Here is a 10,189-nt window from a genome sequence, read left to right as displayed (position 1 = left end):
CAGGACCTTTTGCCCAAACTCTACTCTGAGCTGAGTGCGGAGGACCTGGACGTGGGGGGTTACGTTACCACCGAAAACCTCCGACTGATCGGACTGCTCGCGGCCCACCAGACGATCAATGCCCCGAGCCTCCGGGGAAAACAGTGCGAGAAAGATCCCAATATAAGGGAGCAGCTGGCCCTGGAGCACATCAGGGACGTAGAGGCCGCGACACTTGCAAACGCGGCCAAGCAGAAGAAGGACTTGGCCCAGTCGAAGGAGGCGGCCACTTCCGAGGAGCTGGAAGCCCTCTTTGAGGAGGCACTACCGAACACGGGGACCCCTGGGGATAGCGTATCCGGGCGAGGTAACTCACCTATGCTTTTGACTTATGCTCCCTAAGTTGGGGACTTAGCTAGGGATAGGCTAGCACTTCGAGGCCTCGCGTTCGGGGCTGATGGGGAGAAGAGACCTTCGTCTCCCGTTCCCGTAGGCTCAGAAATTCTCATGTACCTGTCCGGGTTCCTCCAATATGGGAATTTCTTGAACCCGGATGACATGGGGGACCGAGTCTATTCTTCGTGCTAGATGAATTGAGTCATGTCCGGGGCTTAGATAAGGGTTCGTCCTGGGCCGCTCTTAGTTTTGACTTCTCTCTGTTTGCATGTTAATTGTACTGACTACTTTTCATTTGTGTTTGTTTCAGGAGATTTCGACATGTCCGATCCCGTTGACGAGATGAGGCAGCTCCTTGAGATCTGGCCTGCCAGGGCAGCCAAGGTCGTGGCAAAGAAGGCTGCCAAGAAAACATCTGAGGCGCCAGGCCCGGAACTCCCCCACAGCAAGGAGACGCCAGGGGCGGATCCTCGACCCGGCTAGGTTGCACTTGCCACAGTTCCTATTACGACCGTGGACCCGGCCACCATCCCCAACCTTCTCGTTCACCCCCCAGTGATTGATCTGGAGCTGGGACCTGCAGTAAGCCAGAGTTCCGGGAAGTGGGTCGCAGGGCCAGGCGCGGCGGAGGTGGAAACCGGGAACAAGAGGCCCTAGATGCGGCGGGCTGGCTGGCTGGAGAGTCCTTCGGGGAAAGTTGCTTCGCCGCAAAGGACCTTCCGGCAACACCGACCCTTTCTGTCCATCCGGCCTTACCCGAGGATGGGGAAGCTGTCTTGCGGGATGAGCAGTCCAAGCTTATTTCTCGGACTTGGGAGACTGGCCGGGAAAGGAGGGACGAGACCTACAAGGCTCTGACGATTCGTCGTCAGGTTGAATTCGCTGAGCGCCCCTCACCCGATCATGGATGATGAAGCCTAGACTCGGATCTTTATCTCGCCCCTTTTTTTGTTTGTTTTGTAATAACATTTTTACGGACGCGTACGCATCCAAGACAATTTGTAGTGTTTCATCCATTTTATGTTATTTTTGTTGCTCTTACTTTTATTATCTTTTTTTTTTATCACTGTGCTGAGCGTTTGGTCCTGGTTCCAAAGGCCTGGACTAGATTATTCCTGACTTTAACTTGTCAACTTACTTTAATCCCGTTATCCAGGACCCAACGGCCTGGGCCATTAGGGAGTTGATAGTCATTACTGAATCTACCCGTCCAATCTTCAACTTCGAAAATATGATGGCCTCGGCCATCGGGGTTTGATTAGTTTATTTTGAAACCTAGACTAGGACCTGCACTCTAACAGTCGCGGGCGATGCCCTTGCCCTAGGGCATACCGGATACTTTTATCCTCCGGACAGTGTTCGTCTGGGGCGGGACCAGCCTGAGGCTTGGTCCTCTTTATCATACCCCTAGCCATCGTTCGTCCGGGGCAGGACCAGCCTAAGGCTTGGTCCTCTTTATCATACCCCTGGACATCGTTCGTTCGGGGTGGGACCAGCCTGAGGCTTGGTCCTCTTTTTCATACCCCCAGACATCGTTCGTCAGGGACGGGACCAGCCTGAGGCTTGGTCCTCTTTATTATACCCCCGGATATCGTTCATCCGGGGCGAAACCAGCCTGAGGCTTGGTTCTCTTTATCATACCCCCAGACATTATTCGTCTAGGGCGAGACCAGCCTGAGGCTTGGTCCTCTTTATCATACCCCCGGACATTGTTCATCCGAGGCGGGACCAGCTTGAGGCTTGGTCCTCTTTATCATACCCCTGGACATTGTTCGTCTGGGGCGGGACCAGCCTAAGGCTCGATCCTCTTTATTATACCCCCGGACATCGTTCGTCCGGGGCGGGACTAGCCTGAGGCTTTGTCTAACGGGGTTTGTACCCCCCAGAACTTGCCGGTCTGGGTCAAGACTAGACCTGAGCCTTGCGCCCTGCCTGGTATTTGTTCATACCGGGGATACCCCCCAAGTGAGTGGAGACTGGTCTGGGGTCGCTTGAGTATAATTTTTCATTGTTTAATAACATTTCTTTATGGCGTTTTGTACACGCCATTTTTATTATTCAAGGAATCGCCCTGAGGTGTACATTATTTACAACGAAAATATAAAAATGGAACATGTTCTCTTGACTACTGATAGTATTTACGGAGATGTTTCGCATTCCAGGCTCTTGGGACTTCCGTGCCATCAAGACGCTTTAAACGGTATGTTCCGGGGCACACTTTGTCCTGGATCTCGTACGACCCTTCCTAATTCGGGCCCAGAACCCCTACTCCCGGATCTTGCGTGGCAGGGAAGACTCTTCACAGGACCAGATTTCTGGTTTCGAACCTTCGGCGTTTTACTCTAGAGTTGAAATGCGGGGCGATCTTGCCTTGGTACATCTTCAGCTGCACTTGTGACTCTTCCCGGATCTCCTTAATGAGATCTAGGGATTCCTGGAGTAAGGCGTGGTTTTGGGTAGGCTCGTATGTGTCTCTTCGGTGAGATGGGATGGTTGTTTCAACAGGGATGACGGCTTCGCATCCGTAGACCATGGAGTAAGGAGTGTGCCTGGTGGATGTCCTTTCGGTGGTCTGGTAAGCCCACAACATGTGGGGCAGTTCTTCGGGCCACTTACTCTTGCAGGCTTGGAGTTTTTTCTTTAACGTCCCTTTCAAGATTTTGTTAACGGCCTCTGCCTGCCCGTTTTCTTGGGGCCTGGCGACCGCGGAGAAGCTTTTGACGATACCATGTCTTTCACAGAAATCGATGAAGTGGATGCTGTCGAACTGTTTTCCGTTGTCGGATACAATCTTGTAGGGGAGCCCGTACCGACACACGATATTGTTGATGATGAAATCTAGGGCCTTCTTCGAGGTGATTGTACTCATGGGTTCCGCGTCAACCCATTTGGTATAATAGTCGATGGCCACGATGGCGTATTTCACCCCCCTTCCCGGTCAGGAGCGATCCTACCAGATAGATTCCCCACACAGCGAAAGGCCAGGGGCTTGTCACCAGGGTTATTTCTGTTGGCGGGGCTTACGGGACCTTCGTGCACCTTTGGCACTGCTCGCACTTGCGGACGTAGTCAATATAGTCTTTCTTCATAGTTTGCCAGAAATATCCTTGCCGCAGGATATTCTTGGATAGACTGAGTCCGGCTGTATGGTCTCCGCAGAAGCCTTCTTGCACTTCATGCAAGATGGCGCTTATTTCGGTCCCGGACATGCACCTGAGGTCTGGCATGGACAACCCCCTGCGGTAGAGTTTTCCATCAATCATGACGTACCTGTGGACCTGGTACTGAAGCTTCCTGGCTGCGGCCCTATCTGCTGGCAACCCGCCAGTTGTCAGATAGTGGACAAGAGGTCCCATCCAAGACGCGGAGTGGTCAATGGCGTTGATCGCGGAGACTTGGATGCTTGGCATGGGGAGATGGTTAACGGGGACCAGTCCGGATAGCTCCACTTCGGCATCGGTGGCTAATTTTGCTAGCGTGTCCGCGAACACATTTTGCTCTCTGGGGATCTGGCGGATGGTGTGTCTCTTGAACGCTTGCAGCATTTCTCTCGTCTGAGTCACATAAGCCGCCATTCTCTCCCCTTTGGTTTTATATTCTCCCAAGACTTGCCTGAAAACCAGCTGGAAATCGCTGTAGATCTCCGAGTTCGTGGCCCCTACTTCCCGGGCCAAACGCAACCCAGCCAGCAATGCCTCGTGTTCGGCCTCGTTGTTCGATGCTTTGAAATGGAAACGCAGTGCGTTTTGCAACTGGTGTCCCTGTGGCGACACTAGGATGATTCCGGCCCCTGCTCCTTTCTCGTTTGAGGCCCCGTCCACAAACACCTTCCATATGGGAATCGCGGGATCCGTGGGGTCATCCGCCTGGGTGATCCTGGAACATTCCACGATGAAGTCGGCTATGGCTTGCCCCTTGATTGAAACTCTAGGAACGTAGGCTATATCGAACTAACTTAGATCCATGGCCCACTTTAAGAGTCTCCCTGACGACTTGGGCTTCTGCAACACTTGCCGCAAGGGGTGGTTGGTCAGAACTTTTATGGAGTGGGCCTGGAAGTAAGGTCGGAGTTTCCGAGACGCCATCAGTAGACAAAATGTCAATTTTTCAATCAGCGGATACCGTGACTCAACCCCTAACAACCTTTTACTCACATATTAGACTAGGAGCTGGGCTTTTTCCTCCTCCTGCACTAGTGCGGTGCTGATCGCGTGCTCGGTCACTACCAGATAGAGATATAGGGGCTCTCCGTCCACCGATTTCGCCAAGATTGGCACTCGGGCCAGGTGCTCTTTCAGCTTTTGAAAAGCCTCTTCGCACTTGGCTGACCATTCAAAGCGTTGGCTTCCCTGAAGAACATTGAAGAATGGGATGCACTTGTTCGTGGCCTTAGAGACGAAACGGCTTAGGGCGGCTATCCGCCCGGTCAGACTTTGCACGTCTCTATGCTTCCTGGGAGAGGGCATATCACTTAGTGCCTTGATCTTTTCTGGATTGGCCTCTATTCCCCAGAAGCTCACTATGAACCCCAAGAACTTCCCGGAGGCCACGTCAAAAGTGCACTTCTTGGGATTTAGCTTCATCCCATACTTTCGAATGACCGCGAAGGCCTCGGCCAGGTCGTCCGAATGTTTCCCGGATGTCTTGGACTTGACCACCATATCATTGATGTAGACTTCCATGTTTCGCCCCAGCTGGGCCCGGAACGTTCGGTTGACGAGCCTCTGATAGGTGGCACCGACGTTCTTGAGCCCGAAGGGCATGACAATGTAGCAGTATATTCCCTTGTCGGTTTGGAAAATGGTGTGTTCCTGGTCTGCCACATGCATGGAAATCTGATTGTAGCTGGAGTAGGCGTCCATGAAGCTTAAGATCTCGTACCCGGATGTCGCATCCACCATCTGGTCGATCCGGGGAAGCGGGAAGCAATCCTTCGGACAAGCCTTGTTGAGATCCGTGAATTCGATGCATGTCCTCCATGTCCCGTTCGAATTCGGCACCAGAACGGGGTTGGCCAGCCACATGGGGTACACAGCCTCGCGGATGAAGTTGATCGATGAAAGCTTCTCTACCTCCAGCTTGTTGGCCTCGACCCTCTCCGTTCCCAAGGGCCTTCGTTTTTGTCGGATCGGGGTTGCGTTCGGGTCGATGTTCAATGCATGGCATATGATGTTACGGTCGATCCCCGTCATTTCTAAATGAGACCAGGCCAGTTGATCCTGGTTCTCCTTTACTTGGGTGATTATGGCGGCTCGGACCTTTGCCGATAGATTTTTCCCGACTTCGATTATCCTAGTCGGATCGGTGTCACTAATGCACATCTCCTCAATCTTGTCCACGGGCTCCAGGATGCGGTCGTCTCCTATCCTTGGGTCCAGCTCATCTTTCTCCGGACCACTCTTCCTGCGGGGGGAGGGAGAACCAGGCCGATGACTTCCTCGAAGGGTTCATCCCGGACCATGTAGATTAGTCGGACAGACACGTGGTAGCATTTCCGGGTGCTCTTCCAATCCCCCCAGACTGTCCCCACCCCTCCGTTGTCGCAAGGGAACTTCATGCAAAGATGACAGATGGAGGTGATCGCCCCGAACTCAACTAGTGCGGGCCGACTGAAAATGACATTGTACACAGTGGGGCAATCCACCACCACGAAAGTGTAGAACTTGAACGAGTGCTGTAACTCGCTCCCTAATGTTACGGGAAACTGGATCTTTCCCATGGGGAGCAACGCGTCTCCATTGATGCCGTAGATCTGGGTTGGGCATGATGCCAGATCCGCTTCGGTCAAGCCAATCACGACAAAGGCGGGCTTGAACAAGATGTTGATGGAGCTTCCGTCGTCCACCAGCACCCGGTACACTAGCTTGTTGGTGATCTGGGCGTCTATGACCAGCGGGTCGTGGTGCGGGAAATGGACGTTACGGGCATCGTCCTCCGTGAAGGTGATAGGGAGGTTCATCAGTTTCGGGCGCTGAGCCGGGGCCTGGACCAGAGAGCACACCCCCTGATCGTGGTCGAGCTCGCTTAGGTAGCGTTTCTGATCATTCCTGGATGGTCCTCCCAGGTGAGGCCCGCCCGAAATGGTGGCCACATACCCGTCCACGCGAGGGGGGGCCATTCCAGATGGATAAGGCATTCCAAGGCCAGGTGTTGGTGCGACGAGGGCCCCCTGAGGGGTCTGCGCCGCCGGGGCCTGTGCATATCCTCCCTGAGGCGGATATGCTCTGGGCACACCAGGGACTGCGGGTTGTTCGGGACCTACTGACAGGCTCGAGACTCCCACGGGCATCCTGACCCACTGGTGGAGATGCCACAACTTGATCAGATTCTCGATCTCATCCTTGAGCTGTCGGCACTCTTCAGTCGTGTGGCCCATGTCCTTGTGGTAAGCGCACCGTTTGTTGGTATCTCTTGGATTCCTCCCTCCTTTGAACATGGGGGTAGGCTTCCGGTAGTGAACCACCCTTTCTGTGGCTAGGAAGATGTTCTCCCTGGTGTCCACAAAATTGGTGTATTCCGAATACTGGGGCTAGTAGCCCCTCTTGCATTTCTTAGCTGGCTCATACCGATTTTGGCCCTTGCCGGACCTCTTCCCCCGGGAGGGGTTTGCACTTGCCTCAGTCCCCCCCACCTGGGACTGCTGGGCCCCGACGGGGGCAGCGCTGTGACCCGCTGGTGCGGCTCCATACCCGGAAAAGGGGGCGGACGGGACCGGGGCATATCCTGAAGAGGCAGAACCGTACACTGTAGGCGTGGTGTAGGTAACCCTTGGCGTAGCTGCTGAACCTGGGGCAATCGGGGGAGTGATGTAGGGCTATGCCGAGAACTGCACCCCGTATCCCGGGAATGCTGGGGCATTGGGCTGAGGCGCCGGCGGCCATCCGAACGCCTAGATCTGAGCCTCCTCGAAGTTGATGAACCCCTGGGCCCTCCTTATGAAATCTTCTAAGGTAGCAGCCTTGCTACGCTGCATGTCATCCCAGAGGGGGGACCCAACCCGGATCCCTGATTACAATGCCACCAGGCGTTGCCCATCGTCCACCTTTGTCTTGGAGGCCTCCTCAGTGAAACGTTGGATGTAGGCCCTCAGTGTCTCCGCGGGGAGCTTTTTAAGATTGGCGAGGGCATTGATTTGAATGTCCATCCTCATGGCAGCCACGAACTGTTTGCAAAACGCCGATTGTAGCCCAGACCAGGATTGGATGGATCCTGGCTTGAGTCTCTTCCACCATTCCTCAGTGGGACCTCCGAGGGTGATCGAAAAACAGAGACACTTGCCGTCATCGCTAATGTGGGCCACAGTCATAAGTCGGTTGTAACGGGACAAATGATCCCTGGGGTCGGTGTTCCCGGTGTAGGCAGTGAGACTCGGCATCTTGAACCCCTTGGGGAGCACAACGTCCAGGATGTGCCTCGCACAGGGCTCTTTGTCCTCCTCATCGAAGTCGATGTCCATTCCTTCCTGCTTGCGGACCAAGCGGTCCGTAACTTTTTTCAGAGTGGCCAGTTGCTCCATGAGCTGCCTGGCCACGCCATCCTCTAGGGGAACTCTCTCGTTCCTCCTGTCCTTGATGTTGTTCCTAAGGTTGCCACCTCGGGGGCGGATCTTTTCCTTACGGGCCCGTTCCTTCTAAGCATTCAGCCCATCGCGCAGGTCCACCCGGGACGTGTCGTCCCCAGAACTAAGGGCATAATGCTCCCCGCTATGCGGGCGTTCCTGGCGATTTTTGTTCATCGAAGCACTGGGGTGCAAAGACCTTTCCCGTCCGGCTTGCCCTAGGGCATACCAGGGCCTAGCATCTCGCGGCCGTGTCCCTTGCGGATTGGTTGGGTGGCCCTGTCCTGGGACGGGGCGCACCTTCTCTTTCTTAGGGAGCGGCCGGGGACAGGTCCCGACTCTCGGGACGGGGGGATTTTTCCCTTGGGTTTTTCCCTCGGCCTTCTTTTTCTCCCAGTCCGGGTTTCCTGGGTCTGGCTCAGGAAACTGCTCCGGGGGAGGGGTCGGCCTCACATCTTCGGGGGCTCCGGCTCTGGCCTGCGGAGTGAGCTGTTGCGCTCTCGGAGGCAGGCCAGCTGAGAGATTGGTCGCCAGACCCTGCGCGGCTATGAATGCCTGTAGGGCTTGGAGGGACTCTTGCATCCGCCGAGATGCCTCTGCCTGCTCAGCAGTCCTGACTTCCTGGTTCAGGACTTGCTTCCTCAGTCTAGTCACCTCTAGATTCTCCTGGTTGGGGTCCACTCCTAGGATCTCGGGATCCTCAGCTTCATCATGGTATTCCCCCTCATTTCCCTCCTCTTCTTTGCTATAGTCCTCCTCATACTTTGTCCCACCTTCGTAGTCTTGTGACTCGTCAAGGTGGGATGTCTGATGAGGAGCGTCCTCAGGTGGACTTTGAGGAAGAGATTAGGGGGGCAGTGGCTCTCCATTGTCTCGCTCTGGGTTAGTAGGGTCAAAAGTGGTGTGTCTTGTATTCACCATTGTTGTAGAGGTTTGATGTCAACACTAGCTTTCTCAGGCTCTCAATGAAGCACCAAAATGTTTACCGAGATTTTCAGAAACTATAATAATAAAAGATAAGAGAGATTAAGAAAAAGGGTTTAGAGGTTATAAGCAAGATTTTTTACGTGGTTGGAGCGTTAACTATCCTTAGTCCATCAGACAGTTGTATTAGAACTTCGAGAGTCTACAACAATGGGGTTTTCTCTTCGTTTTAGCAGAGTAACAGTATGCATACAAAAAAAAGACGGTTCCTCTTCTCCAGTGCTCTGTTACATGTATTTATACGTTCACAGGAGCACTGAGCGTGGGCCGGGCTGACCCGGGCCCAATAAAGGTATAAATATTGCTGGCTTCTCTATCGGAAGCCCAATACAGAATAGATAAAACATCGAAGAAAAATGCTAACTTGAGCCCATTAGGCCAGCCCAAACCGTAACTATCATCTAACAAATTGGAGCTTTTGGTCTGGACATTTCGAATTACGAGACAGATTCGGGGGACAAGATTGGTCAGAGCAGTGGCGGCATAGGTCTGAACCAGCGTCGTACAATCCCGAGGTGGCCCTTTCCGTAGGTGAAATGTGGGGACAACTCCCACGCTTCGCAGGGTGGAGTCAGGGTCATGGACGCTTTATCTTGCCAATCTCGGGGACTCGACCCGGATCCGTTTACCTCTGTCCTTCTCCGTTTACCATGAGCCCAGATCATCCACCAGGAGCTTGGATGGTTTACCAGGCTTCCAGACCGTTCGTACCGATCCTGACTATTATCCCTAGCCATTTGAACCGTCTCCCGGATGACCGTCCCGAACAATACTTCCCGGACGCCTTCCGGGCCTCACACAGAATTGGGCTGTCGATATCCACCCTGCTCCTTGCCAAACGGGCCTGGACTGGGCCCATCCTCAATTGGGCAGTTAATGGGCCTGGAACGTGGTCCCAGGCCCGCGACAGGAAATGGGGATAACATATAGTAAACGCGCGAGGAATAGAGGTTAATCCTGACAAGATCTAGGCATTGATCGATATGCCCTCACCTCGAAAGCATAAAGATGTCCAGAGTTTAATTGGACGGATGACGACATTAAGTAGATTTGTTTCCAAATCTATAGACCGTTGTCTCCCATTCTTCAACCTTTTGAGAGGAGGCAAAAAGTTCGAGTGGACAGACGAATGCGAGCTCACATTCCAAGATTTAAAGAAGCATCTCGTGGAGCCTCTGATCTTGTCAAAACCTATCACAAGAGAAGTCTTGTACTTATATCTCGCCACTACCAAGCACGCCATCAGTGCTGTGCTCGTCCGAGAAGACAAGA

The sequence above is a fragment of the Humulus lupulus genome, chromosome 6 (assembly GCF_963169125.1).
Source record: "Humulus lupulus chromosome 6, drHumLupu1.1, whole genome shotgun sequence".
NCBI classification, from domain to species: Eukaryota; Viridiplantae; Streptophyta; class Magnoliopsida; order Rosales; family Cannabaceae; genus Humulus; species Humulus lupulus.
Note: the sequence above shows the minus strand (reverse complement) of the source record.